This window comes from Abrus precatorius, unplaced genomic scaffold (assembly GCF_003935025.1).
Source record: "Abrus precatorius isolate BTA unplaced genomic scaffold, Abrus_2018 Scaffold9, whole genome shotgun sequence".
Classification (NCBI taxonomy): domain Eukaryota; kingdom Viridiplantae; phylum Streptophyta; class Magnoliopsida; order Fabales; family Fabaceae; genus Abrus; species Abrus precatorius.
In genome coordinates this window covers 16,910,229-16,926,354 of record NW_020874439.1, presented here as the reverse complement: position 1 = coordinate 16,926,354, position 16,126 = coordinate 16,910,229, and positions in this window count along the sequence as shown.

The following is a 16,126-nucleotide window of genomic DNA, read 5'->3' as shown; positions in this document are numbered from 1 at the left end:
TTTTGGAAACTTATTTACAGAAATGTAAAATTTTAATTTCATAAACTTATCTTTAAAAACAGCTAATAAATTTAAAAATTAATTTTTAGAAGTGTGAAAGCTTAAATTTGGAAATTAATTTAATTTCCAAAACTTATTTTCAGAACAGTAGAATCCTTATCTTGGAAACTTATTTTCGAAAATAAGTAGTAATTTCAAAAATTAATATTTTAGAAGTGTGAAATCACAAATTTAAAAATTAATTTAAATATAAAATTTAGTTTCAGGAGTGTAAAATCCTAATTCTTATTTTTTTAAAATTAATAATTTTAAAAACTAATTTCTAGAAACGTGAAAGCCTAATTTTTAGAATATAAAATTCTAATTTTGAAATCTTATTTTTCAACAAGTGTGAGGATGAACAAATTGATGAAGGTAGACAAAATCATTATTTTTAACGATAAATTAAATTTTTATAATATATTCAATACAATATACATCTTAAATAGTAATAATATTTAGAGTATACTAAAAGAATATGACAATAGAAGAACAACAAAGTTTAGAATAATAAAAAGACTCTAGAGAAATACAATAGAAAGGAAGGGTGAAAATTAAAAACAATAAAATGTAAAATAAAAATAGAGAAATTTAGAAGTTATTTTAATTTCAAAAAAAATATTTTTCTTTAATTATTTAATTTTTTAAGGATATTTTAGAAAAAATTATAAAAAATTATTGTGGCGCAAAAAAAAAATGTAATTCATTTGTTACATAGCATGGTCCGTTCGTAGGGATGGCAATGGGTAGGGTACTATAGTACCCATCTCTATACCTACGTTTTAAAAAGTACCCGTACCCAGTCCCATACTCGCGTGGGTATGAATATTAATCCTCGTACCCGTACTCGTACCCTCTGGGTACCTGCATACCCATCTTGAGAAAAAAATATTTATAAAGAAAAATATGTTTATATAACTTCACATAAATAGCATAATAATATAAAAATTCAATATGTAGTTGCTGAACAAGGTACAAACATAAATATAAAACAAATATTCAAAAATCATAAATGTTAAATGTATCTTAATATAATAATTTTCTAAACTAAAATTCTTAAAAACAATAAGCGAAACTAAACACACAAGTTATTTGTTAGTAATAACCCTATCTTGTGTGAGATTTGATCGATTGTTAATGTTATAACGATAACGAAATAGATCTGTACAATGGTTGTTCCTTCGTGTGAAATTATTTGGTGACCTTTTATGACAATATTGACAACTAACTCTAATAAATAACATTTCATAATTGTTAGATTTTAATGAGACAGACATTGAGAATGAGAATAGAGTTAGAGTAGAGAAGTTCAATATTAACAACAGAAAGTGGATACATAAAATATTTTTTTTAACTTTTGAATTTAAAATTGTAAGAAAAATAATAGATTTAATTAAAATAATATAATATATATATATATATATTATTATATTAATACTAGTATTTTTAACTCATATACTATACGAAAGTATTTTATCAAAAATACAAATTTTTGAATAATTATTTTAATGAATTAAATATTTATAATGTATATAAATTTTAAAAGAAAGAATTTGAATAAAAGATAAATAGTTACAATAAAATTTTATAATAAAGAAATATACGTGTATATTAAAAAAATTAACAAATAAAAATTAACAATAATTTTTTATATTTATATCTTTTCAAAAACTTCTTTGAACGTGAATAAATAGTAAGAATAATATTATTTAGATTCAATAGATTATAGTTGTGCTTGTAATACATATGTTGCATAGAAAAATATTATTTTAAATTAAAATATAAAAATAAAATTTAAATATTATTAATAAATAATAAGTTTACGGTAATAGTAGGTGATTGTAAAATTTATAAAATATTTACAATATATTTATTATTTATCATTCACTTTATGATTTAAACATCAATATGATTTTATTAACAAAAATATTTGTGTAAAAAATATTTTATGTGTGTCATATATAAATAATATTTTAATAAAAGTCAATCTCATATTAATTATGTAATAATTAAATTGTATTAGCCTAATTAAATGATATAAAATAGTAAATAAATTTTTCTATTAAAAATATAAACCAAAATAAATTTTTTGGTTTACTTTATTATTAAATATATTTTAATATTAATCTTATATAACTTCACATAAGTAATATAATAATATAAAAATTTAATGCATAATTATAGAATAAAGTTCAAGCATATATATATATATATGCGGATATGGGACAGGGTGGGTACTTAGATACCAATACCCGCACTCATCCCCATTAAAATTTGCAGATTTTTACCTACACTCATACCCGTACCCCTATAACGGATAAATACCCTACTCATTGTGGGTAAATTTTGCGAGTGCTCATCAGGTACTTTACCTATTGTCATTCTTATCCTTTCATTTCTTCTTATCTGCATCGTGTTTCCTTAACATTTTTTTATATATATTTTGCCACTTATAAAATAGGTTAAAAAAAAAAATTATGCAGCTTTAAATCCATTTATAATGTAGTCCGTTCATCTGCAATTTGAGTAGAGCGACGACGCCGGTCATACCCCATAAACGCATACTTACCCACTTTTACACTTAAATCCATGTGCCAAATGGATGTTCATATATTTTTTTTAATATATATATATATATAGTACTATTTTAAAGTTAATCTTTTGAATTTTTAAACTTTAATTTTTTTTATAAATATTTTATTATATTTTTTAATTAATTATTAGATAAGATATAATTATAATGATTATTTATTTGAGTTTCATTTTAATGTATTATTTAAATAAAAATAGTTGTGTTAATTAGGGATGGCAATGGGTAGGGTATGGGTAGGGTACTATAGTACCCATCCCCATACCCGCATTTTAAAAAAATACCCGTACCCAGCCCCATACCCGTGTGGGTAGTACTTTTAGTCCCCGTACCCGTACCCTCTGGGTACCCGCATACCCATACCCGCCCCTATTACCCGCGCATGTCTAAGAAAAAAAAGCAGTTATAAAAAAAATATGCTTATATAATTTTACCGAACAAAGTTTAAGTATAAATAAAAAATAAATATTCAAAGATCATAAGTGTTAAGTGTATCTTAAGACATCAACTTTCTAAACTAAAGTACTTAAAAATCAAAAACAAAATTACACACATATTCTTCAACTTCAAGATCTTGTAAAACAACCAACTCCTAAACTTTATATTCCTGTATTGTCACTCTGCAAGACCTAAAAAAATAGCATTAGTTAATTATTTATTGTAAAGTCAAAATAGTATAGTTAGGCTATTTTACCTCTTCATCAGAATCAGACTCCAAATAACTGTAAACATTTATCTTTCAAGTTTACATATTGCTTTGGTCCAGTAATACCAATAGAAACTAAAACATACAAGTACATAATAAGAAAATCAATAATTAAGCTATCAAATTAAAATTAACAAAAATATTTAATTAAATAAATATATTAATAAAGTATTCAATACCTTCATTTTCATGTTTCAGCCAACTTTGTGCGCACATGAGTGCTTCTAAAGTATCTTCATAAAGTCGAGAATGATGAGGACTCAACAATCTACCTCCTGTGCTAAAAGCAGACTCTAAAGCAACGGTTGAAATTGGGATGGCCAAAATATCCTTGGCAATTTTTTGCAATATTGGATATTTGATTCCATTTGATTTCCACCACCCAAGGATATCAAAACTAGCACTTCTAGGCAATACCTTCTCTTCCAAGTAGATATCCAACTCAGACTTTGATTGCATATCATTTGTATCTTTAACAAATGAATCATAATCACTTAAAAAATTGTTAACATTAAGTATATCCAAATTCATTTCCGTCTCATTAGGCTTTTCAGTTGAACTTTCTACTATTCCCATGGCTTTAGCTTGATAATCTTCAAACAACAAGTAGCATAATTTTTTCACATTGTTAATTTGAAAAGAAGATGAACTTCCATAGAGCTTGGGAAAGAAGTACTCTAACAACTTTAATTTATATCTTGGATCCAAAAAAATGGCAATTCCCATGATTCCATGTATAACAGACCAATATTTCTCAAATTTGGTTACCATTTTTGTAGCCATATTTCTAATAGCCTCAATTGAACAAATTTGCCATTGTTGCAGAGATAACTTTATTTCACAAACCAATGGGAAGAAAATATTTGTTGTAGGATATTGTGTCCCAGAAAACATCTCAGTCACACGATTAAAGACTTCCAACCTACTACAAATTTCTTTAGCAATTTCCCAGTCATTTATTGTAGGGATACATGTATACATATGCTCTCTTGTTTTCAAACGAATAAAAACATATTTATAAGCCAATGCAACAACAAGCATGTGATAAGTAGAATTCCATTTTGTTTTACAATCAAGTACAAGTTTCCTTGTAATGGAAACTTTGATTTGACGTGCTGCTTCCTTAAAGGTTTGTTCTCTTTTAGGTGTAGCTGTCCAAAAAGCAACACTACTTCTAACCTTCTCTATACCATCTCCAAGAATATTTAAATTATCTTGAGCAATTAAATTGAGAATATGTGTACAACACCTCAATGAAACAATTGACCATCAAGCATAAGAGAAGAACAATCAAGTTTGTTTAGTAACAAACCAATAAGAGAATCATTTGTACTACAATTTTTCATTTGTTATTACCTATATAAAAGCAAGAACTTAAATAAAAAATCTTATTTAACCCAAGTCAATATAATATCACATAATTTTAATCACTAAATTTCTAAACATTTTGTATGTTTCATATATAAATAATTTTTTTTAAAAAAATCAATCGCATATCAACTATATAATAATTAAATTGTATTAGTCTAGTTAAACGATATAAAATAGTAAATAATTTTTTCTATTAAAAATATGAAAAAAAATTATTTTTATGGTTTACTTTATTGATAAATATATTTTTATGTTAATCTTATAAAATAAATTTAATTAGATAGATTTTTATATATTTAAATATGCATTCTTTTATTTGAGTAACATAAATATTTATATTAAATTTCTCAACCTTTTATTTTGCATAGAATTTTTTTTGAAAATATAGTATTATAAAATAAAATAAATATGACCTATAAAAAAAGTCTGAACTGAGTAGAAAATATAAGACATGAAATTATATAAAACAAATAGTAAAATCTTTATCTTGACCAAAATTTTACAAAAGCATCCACAAAAACTTTCTAAAATATAAAAGTAGGTTAGATTCTTGTTTTCTTAAATTATTAGTTCCTCCATTATAAGTAAAAAATTATTCAAACTATAATATATGAAATTAGAACAATAAAAAATAATTAGAAATATCAATAATAATTATAATAGAGTTTTAGGCTTATTTGTTGAAGACTTGCAAATTTTGTTGTACTTGATCTCTGAATTCTATAAGAAGTGATGGTGAGATCTTTCTGTAAGTTACACTCCTAAAGCACAACTCTTAATAGGCAAATTGTGGAGCAACTTATATAATTATATAATTATCAATGATTATAAAAGAGACCTAGTCTTGAGTAACATAAAGTATTAACCCTAATTCCTTCCCATTATGGGCTTTTGGGTTAAGGCCTCCCTCATATAAGTAGCATAATAATAATAATAATATATGCGGGTATAGGGCGGAGTGGGTACTTAGGTACCCATACCCGCCCCCATCCCCATGAAAATTTGCGGGTATTTCCCCATACCCATACCCATACCCGTGTAGCGGGTAAATACCCTACCCGTTGAGGGTAAATTTTACGGGTACCCATCAGGTACTTTACCCATTGCTATCCCTAGTGTTAATCAAGAGATTAATTGAGGAGAGCAAGATAAAATATTGCATTTAACAAGTTATAGGTTCAAGCTTCTTACGTTAGAGCATATAATAGATTACATTTTGAACTCGAGTACGTTTCTTATTTTGGAATAGCATATTATTTCCTTTTTCTAAAAAACTTAGTAACATAAAAATGTCTAAAACTTTTACTTTATTAATAAATTAAAAACCATGATAGATATATTTTAAATTAATTATTACAAAATTTACAAATTATAATTTTATAATAATTATAATTAAATACTAATATAAAAATATTTATATTATCAATATATTTTAATTAACTTTTTTGTTAAAAGCATTTTAATCAAATTTTCATAAGTTGTTGAAATATTCCTTTTTTTTTTGTTTTCTTATGGAAACGTTATTTAATTTTTAGACTGACACTTATTTCTTAATTTATTCAATTATTAAATTTTTGGCATATGCCATTTGGTTTAGAAAAAAATTGCACATATCTATATTTTATTCAAATAAAAAGTAAATTTGTTTGAAACGTGATGGAGCGATATTGTATATATCATATTATCATCTCAGTCAATTTTGCCACTACAATAAGAAAGATAAGTATAGTATCATAGTGAAGTCTAACTAACTACTATGGTAAGAGTTTTTTGGGTTTTTAACATGTGGCATCACTCCTCTCAATAATTTAATATAGTTACAATCTTTTATCTAAGAAATTTTTGCTATCTAAAAATGTACTAGAGAGAAGTAAGAGTTAACCAAAGTCTACTCGTATTAAAAACAAAATAGTTAGGTTGATGTACAACTTCAACAAAGATGTAGGATACATAAAAAAAAAAGAAAAAAGTAAGTAATAACCAGCGCCAATGTCTTTGACAAAATCAAATTTACTAATGTATCAATATTCAATATCTCTAGCAACACTAAATTATGCAGCATTATGATAAATGCCAAATACAAAGGGTTGCATGTATGATGTATCATACGCAAGAGGTTGAAAGTCAAGACCAAATGTGTTGGGCATAAATAAACATGGATCATAGGGAGAACGTGTCATGAAAAAATCAAGTCATGGAATATAGTCCTCTAAGCTACTAAATGGTGACTTAGGAGTTATGACCTAATGTTAGATGGCTTGGAAAAAGTGGTAACATGTAGGTGGTCTAGAAAATTGTGATAATGATAATAGAATAAACGTACTATTTGGGTTTCGACAGAGGAGGAACTAATCACTCTGTTGCGCACTACAAGAAAAAATAGATTTACCTACAAACAATTTTCTAGCTAATATATAGCTAATCCCTACCTAATAAATTTAGCTACGGAATTGTCCGTAGCGTAAAATAGGTCGCTAATTAGCTACAGATTAGTTACGAAATTATTCCATACCTAAGTTATAGCTAATCTGTAGTTGATTATTCAGTAAACAAAATAACAAGTCCGTATCTAATTAGCTAGGGATTATCTGTAGCTTTGTCCATAGCTATTCTGTAGCTATTAATTTTTAGGTCCGTAGCTAATCCATAGCTAATCCCTAACTGATTTTTAATAAACAAAATAACAAGTCCGTAGCTAATTAGCTAAGGATTATCCATAACTTATTCCATAGCAAAAGTTTCTAACTATTCCGTAGCTATTTCATAGCTATTCCGTAGCGAAAGTCTCGAACTATTATGTAGCTAATAACTAATTCGTAGCTAAAGTCTCTAACTATGCTATAGCAAATCCATTGTTAATCTGTAGCTAATGTCTTCAATTATTCCATAGCAAATCTGCAGCTAAAGTTTTATTTTAGTCCGTAGCTATTTTATAACTAATATGTAGCTAAAGTTTTTAACTATTCTCTAGCCAATCCGTAGCTAATATGTAGCTAATGTCTTCATTATTTTGTAGCTATTCCTTAGCAAATCTGCAGCTAAAGTTCTATTTTAGTCCGTAGCTATTCTATAGCTAATCTGTAGCTAAAGTCTCTAACTATTTCATAGTTAATCCGTAGCTAATCTGTAGCTAATGTCTTCAATTATTTTGTAGCTATTCCATAGCAAGTCTGCAGCTAAAGTTTCTATTTTAATCCGTATCTATTCTGGAGCTAATTGGTAGCTAAAGTGTCTAGCTATTCTATAGCTAATCCGTAGCTAATATGTAGCTAATGTTTTCAACTCTTTAGTAGCTAAACTGTAGCTAAAGTTTCTATCTTAGTTCGTAGCGATTCCATATCTAATTTGTAACTAAAGTTTCTATTTAGTCTCTAACTATTTTGTAGCTAATCCATAGCAATTGTATAGCTAATTTCAATCCAACATCTTATTTATTATTCAAAATTAACTTCTAACCACAACATAAATAATTTAAAGACTGCTATATTATATATCTAAAGACTGTAAATACAAGAAAAATGTATCAAATATTTGATCGTTAATACAAAAACAAAGTTTAAATTCAAGACATACAAATATAAAGATAGTAATCAGTCGAATCCTAAATCATTGTCATAATCTTCTGCCTCAACAACTTGATCTAATGGTTCTTCACCTCGAGGGGGTGGTATTGAAGTTAAATTTGAAGCTTGAAGGCCAGTGTACTGGGATAAAATTTCCTTCAACATCGGTGCCAACTGAGTACTAACAAAAGATATCATTGCTGCATTTACAGCTGCATCTATGGCTACTTGTGATGGAGTAGACATAGAAGAGGAAGTAGCACATGCTGAGGTTGTAAACGTTGATGATCCATTAGTTGATAGCTCTAAGCCGTGACCTAAGCCATGAACCCGTCCTTTTTTAGTGGGACCCGCAACCTCTAACCACACATCTGGGTCAATCTCAGGATAAGATGATTCTTCACCATACTTTTGTGATATTGCATTATCAAGGTTGTCCTACATATATTACAAGCAAAATATTTATCAACTCTATAAATATACTTTATCTATAACTTATATGATTATACTACAGGAGCAAACAACACAAGATGATGTAGTATCAATCAATGCAAAGGAAAAAATGTAAAAAAATAGCTGAGAGATCATAAAAGGAACACCAAAAGCATCCAACAATATAATTATTATATTACAACTCTATATTCAGTGATAAGGCCACACATTCATTACTCACTATGAAACCCAAACAGAAATTATTAATAAGTAATAGACAGAAAGTCTTCCATGGCTAACAACACATGACCAAATTCAAAACAAACAAAAGATGTACACCCACTTGAGAATAATATTCAATTCATTGAAAAAGAGAAGATAATTATATGTTTCTTGAGATCTTCAATCCATATTACATAGCGCACAAGAAAAATAATAACAAAGCCAAGAATCCTGAAATTGAAATATTCAACAATCAGAATAGTAAAATCTCCCCCACATACGAAAGTCAGCAAATGAAGATATCTATATAAGAGAAATAGAAAAACCAAAGATATGTGTAGCTAATGATAATGTTCAACAATACTATAAATCATATGTTCTTATATAGCAAATAGTATAAAACGACTAACAGTATAAAAAATTAGGTTTAAGCCACATATAGTAAATTGCTTAGAGTACTCAGATACAAATGCTCCAACCTTGTTCTTATGTGTTTTATGGAACACATCTCGATAAGAAACTTGCTGGTTTTTCTCTATCTCTTGTAATCAACATTCAATTAGATAGAATACATAAAAAAAAATATATAATTATTGAATCAAATTTGTTATACCATCTTCTTTTTGTGTTCATGAAAACTAATGGATTCTCCTGTGTGCAACATTACGTCAGGCATAGAGGCTCTATTCCTCCGAGCAACTTCTGACTTCCTTTGCCATTGAGGGGACAACCAGATGTCAACTAATCCATCCCAAACATCAGTTTTCATCCCCTTAGGCCCATGACCTTTTACATCAGTTAAATTTGTAGAGTTTGTAACCATTAGTTCTTTAGCCCTTGCCTTTTTCAACATGTCTGGATAGCGATCATTGCATGTCATCTCCCATACATGTCTTGCCATATTACGATCATATTCTGATGCAAATTGATATCTTTCCTACAATAATAAAGGAATGAGTTAATATCTCTTCCATTTTAAAGCATATATAAAGAACTCAATTAAGATATTACCATAAACTCTTGAAATAATACATCTTTCATATCAATGGATAGTCTTTCCACCTTTCCACTGGGCTAGGCATTCTCACTAACACAAAGGACATAATGCCACAAGTTACCTCGTTATGGACAAACCGTCTCTTATATGTTGTGAAATATAAGGAAATAACAATATGATACATAATTAAAATTATAATATTACTATTACTTAGGGATTAGCAATAGCCTCCACAGATATAACTTTCCTTCTATCAGTTACACAAGGCTCAGTTGAACCTATTGAAGTTGAGCCACCCGTCATTGAGTCAGGTATGTGGGTGCTTGTAGTGTGCAATTTTGGAGATGGAGAAATTGTAATAGGAGTAGTAGAATCATATGGCTTGGCAACATCTGATGGGATAGTTGGTGGGGCAACAGCTGATACAGTAGGACCTGGTAAGGAAGCATCACCTAACATGTTTATTACAAAAGAATTAAAAATATTATGCAATACATTTAAGTGGGAAGAGATATAAAATTAATTATTCAATGTATAATAAGATATACCATGAACAGGCAGAGAAGACCGACCTCTACCTCGGCCTCGTCGACTGCCTCTACCTCGAATCGGCATAAATATTTATACAAAGCATTATATAAGGTAAAACACTAACTGATAATAAAGATAACTTTGAAATAATTAAATAATTATATAAAGTACCATTTGCAAGAAAAATCAAACGTTCAAGAGTCACTACTTGAGTTTGAATCAAGTAGTTCATCGTCTGAATCCAAGAACTCATTATGGTTATTTTCTTCATTGTCATCAATAAACTGATTAGCAAACAGAGTATGATTCAAATTAGATAGCTCATCTACATTCACTTCTTCCATGGGATCATGTGCATTAAGTAAGCTAATCACTTCATTGTCTAAAGTGATATTATGTACTCCTAGAGATTCATCATCTTGGTAATAATCAGAAGTAGATAACTCATTAGATACTTCACCAAGAGACTTAAATGACTCATCCATGAAGAGTTTTGCTCTAACCTTACAAGCTGCCCACCATTGGCTATTAACTCTACTTCCACTTACTGGGTATTTCATATAGTATACTTGTTGTGCTTGCTCAGGTAATTTGAATGGTTCATTTGATTGAAGCAATGATCTACAATTAACATCAACCAGTCCATATCTTTCATCAACCTTAACTCCATCAATTGGATCAAACCAATGACATTGTAAAAGAAAGAGTTTGTTCTCATATCAAAATATGAAAACTCCAATACATCTTCAAGGATTCCATAGTAGTCTAGTTCATTCTCACCATATATACTACCTCTAACACATACTCCACTATTCATGGTAGCTTTATTTTCTCCATATTCCTTAGTATGAAATTTATACCCATTAACTATTAAGCCATTATACGATGTCACAACCTTAGAAGGACCATAAATAAATTGTCGAATCATTAGGTCTTCAACACCACCAGATTGTACCTTAGAATAAAAAAGAAATAGAAATTTTAATAAAAAGAACGTTATTGATGTCTCTATAAAAATGACGTATACATGAAGTACTCACAAGTTCTTTTAACCATCTATAAAATTCCTTATCCTGAACTTTTAAAATTTCATCATCAGTGATTTGGGATTTGTTTCCCTTAATGACTCCTCAAATTGTTTAATAATTAGAGCAATAGTTAGTAAATATATATATATATATATATATATATATAAAATAAAAAACTTCTTACAAACTAATAATTGAGAGGACTTACTGAAGATAGGGTTCCACTTCAGTGTAATTTACAAGCACATATGTCTCTGCAATTTCAAGTTCTTTATCAGTCAAGAATTTTCTATAACCTCTTCTAATAGGGCGACATGGATGTTGAAAAATAGAGAGACATTTGTCTTTAAATACCTCCCCACCATCATCATTCCGTGGAACTTTAGTGCGCCTTATTTGTATGTGTGGATCAAAATATATTGATGCAAAATTTGAAATTTCTTCTAATATACATGCTTCAGAAATAGATCCATCGACTCTCGCCTTATTCTGAACCTTTCTTTTCAAGTACAACATGCATCTCTCAAATGGATACATCCACCTATACTGCACAAGTCCTCCAACCTTAGCTTCATAAGGCAAGTGCACAATGAGATGTTCTATTACATCAAAGAAGGATGGTGGAAAAATCTTCTCTAACTTGCACATTATTTCAATCATAGAAACTTCAAGATTTTCCATAACCGAAGCACGAATCTCAGTTGTACAAATCATTCTAAACAAGCAATTAAGTTCTATTATTGACTCCCAAATAGGCCTCGGTATTACATCACGAAATGCTATAGGAATTAATTGCTGCATAAAAATATGGCAATCATGACTTTTCATTCCGTATATCTTACCTTTATCAATATTAACACAATGTGTAATGTTTGATGCATAACCATCAGGAAATTTCAACTATTTTATCCACTCACAGACCATTCTCTTTTGATTCATATTCAAAACATATGTTGCCTTTGGTTTTCTCATTTTACCATTTTCATGTATCAACTCTAATGTAGGACGTTTACATATCAATTTCAAATCTTCTCTTGCAGTTGCATTATCTTTGGTCTTGCCCTTTATATCCATGATTGTGTTAAAAATATTATCAAACACATTTTTCTCAACATGCATGATATCCAAATTATGTCATATCAAATTAGTTGATCAATAAGGTAAATCTCATAATATGCTCTTCTTCACCCAGTTGTGATATTGACCAAAGCCAGATTGTTTTTTTTTGCCAGACTTCAAGCCAAATCTGACATTCTCAAGTTGTGCCACTCTATTCAAGATATCCTCCCCACTCAATCGGTTTGGTGGCAATGACTTTTCAACTTTTGACTTCTTAAAAGAGTACCAATCGCGGCGAAATGAATGTTCTAATGGCAAGTATTAACGGTGGCAATCAAACCAACAACATTTCCTTCCATTCTTCAATACAAATGACTTGTTATGCTCCATGCAATAAGGACAAGCAAGTTTGCTATGTGTGCTCCACCCACTCAACATTCTATAACCAGAAAAATCACTTATTGTCCATAACAAAGCCGCTTTCATAATAAAATTCTGCTTCTTGTTGACATCAAAAGTGTTCACCCCATCTTCCCATAACACCTTCAACTCATCAACGAGGGGTTCAATGTAAACATCTAAACTCTTACCAGGTGACTTCGGTCCTGGTATCACTAGACTGAGGATTATGAATTCTCTCCTTATACATGTACTCGGAGGAAGATTATACGGACTAACAAAAACATGCCAATATGAGTACAGCGTGGTTGAACCATTGAATGGATTGAAACCATCTATACAAAGACCAAGTCTCACATTTCGAGATTCTTGAGCAAATGTTAGATGATTGGAGTTAAATTGTTTCCATGCCTCAGCGTCAGATGGATGCACGATTACATGTTCATCATGGCGCACTCTGTCTGCATGCCAACTCATAAATTTTGCAGTGTTCTTTGACAGATACAAACGCTGGAGCCTTGGAGTGATGGGAAAATACCATAAGATTAAGTATGGTACATCCTTATTTCCCACCTTTAATTTATATGTTAATGTCCACAAATTGAGCAAATTATCTTGTCATTATTTTCTTTGTAATACAACATGCAATGATTAAGACAAGCATCTATCTTCTCATATTTCAATCCTAGTTCATTAATCATTAACCTTGATCTGTAATAATTTTTGGGTAACTTTTCTGATGTAGGAAGCATACTTTTAATTATGGCAAGCATTCGGTCAAAGCAACTCTGACTCATGTTAAACTCAGACTTCAAGTTAAGAAGTTGGGTAACAGCAGACAATTTTGTGTGCTTATAACAACCATCCCACAGAGGTTCATCGGCATCCCTTAACAACTCATAAAACTTTGAAGCCAATGGATTCAGACTTTTTCCAAATATTCAGAATTTGGATTTAATTGATCACCTACAGCATCCGTAACCATATCCACATACGGATTTCTAGTATCCACTTCATCATCAACAACATTAAAAATTGAAGTTTCACCACCCCATACATTCTCACCATGAAGTGTCCAATTTAGATAACATTTCACAAATCCATAATCATATAGATGTTTTTCTAATGAATATGAATCTATTCTAACGCGATTCGTACATCTATCACATGGGCAAAGAATTCGACCTAATGAATCAATATTCATTGAAAATTCAGTAGCAAATTTCATAAAATCATCAATTCCATCCATAAATTCTTCACTTACACGCCCAGTGGGGTCCTTTCTTCTTAAAATCCAACTCTGATCGGGCCTCATTTTTTGCTGAAATTAATTATTTAATTTTTAATTTTTTTAGAAGTTATAATATAGGAACATTAAAATTAAATAAAAGAAGATGAGTCAGAATAAAACAAGAAAGATAAAATTAAACAAATTCTAACCAAAATTCACAAAAAGGAAAAATAACTAGTTAATCAAAGTTTTAATATATATTTATACTTATCTTTTTAATAATTAAAAAATATAACAATAAAAGATAATTCATTATATATATATATAATTTTTCTCATTTTATCTTATTTCATTACTTGTTATTTATATTAATTATATTTCATTAAGTATATACACCTAAAAGAATATTTACCAAACATTTTCCTAACTTAACGTAACAAAACTCAATAAATTAAACAAGAAAATAATAACACAATACACAAGTTAATTATTTTTCCTTCAACAAAGAAAGATTGGGAAATGGGGAGGAGAGTGAACCAGACTACGATGGGTTAAATGGTCTAAAAGTTGTAAGTATCAATTTCCATTTTGCTCTTTTAAATTATTTTTAAAATGGTCATCATAACATTGATAATATTATTCTAGGATAAAAATGTCCTTTATTATAATTAAAACGGGAAAATTTCTTCCTAAATTCAATGTCACAACTTGAATCCAACATCCATGATAAGATAATGCACTCACCAGTTGTTGGATGTGAATGAAACTATAGTCGAAGTAAAACTAGCAAGTAGTGCTGCAATTTCCACCAGAGTCCAAGTCCAAATACATGGTATGCAAAAAAAGCTTGATTACTCTGCAAGTAACAGCCAGCTAACAGTTGCAAATTTGTCTGTACAAAACAAAAATAATTTCCAAACATTGACTAAGAGCGTCTAAAAGATGTCCTTTAACAAGTGACATTGTTTCCATCATAGTACCACAAAACACTGCTAAACCCAAACCACAAAAATGTGCAACAACAGCTACATGGTAGACAAACAACCATTGAAAATCAAACCAAAATTTCTACAACAGACTATAACTTCAAGTACCACACTCAGTGTTACTGCACAAGCAAACTTTAAATTTCAAAAGATGAAAAATCACCATGCAACATTCATTACTTCGAAATAAAAGAAACATAAGGAATATTAAAGAAAACTTAAAACCTCAATTTGAATAAAAGAAAGAATAAAATAAAATTGATTCCAAATCTCGCCAAATAAACTTCCGTAGAGGAATTCAAATTAAACAGATTCTGACACCCTAACCAGATGCCATCGATCTTGATGCACAAAGGTAACGGAGCGAAAGAGCATTTCTAAAAAACACAAGTAAACAGAAAGAAGGAAAAAAATGGAAGTTCCTCAAGCTCGAAGTTTGGAGCAACTTATTTTCTTTTCATTGCAACCCTAAGGTGCCACTTATTTTTGTGAATTTAGCTATGAACTTTTTATCCCTAGCTAATCCCTAGCTAATTAGCTAGGGATTTGCTACGGAATAATTTCATAGCTAATTACGATGTATTTCAGTTGGAAGGAACTTACAAAATTAATGCCACAATAACCTAGGTAATTAGCTAGGGTCAAGGATCACTTGCTCATATTCTAAAAAAGTATCATTTGTCTTCATCAATGATTTCCACTTTCAAACAACTCCAAAAGTCAAGTAGAAAAAGTATATACAAGTCACAAGCCCTAATTGTTTAAATCAGTTAAACCGACGAAGAAACATGGTTGTGCATACCCTTTAGCACAAACATGCATGATCTGAAGCACTCTTGTACTAACTATTAAGCAAGGTTGTATTTTCTGCTTTCTATCAAATTTTCTCCAACTGTGATTAAAATTCTTGCTTAATCTGCGAGTGATTGATTCATGCCAAACTACAACAATTAATAAGTAAATTAGTATAAA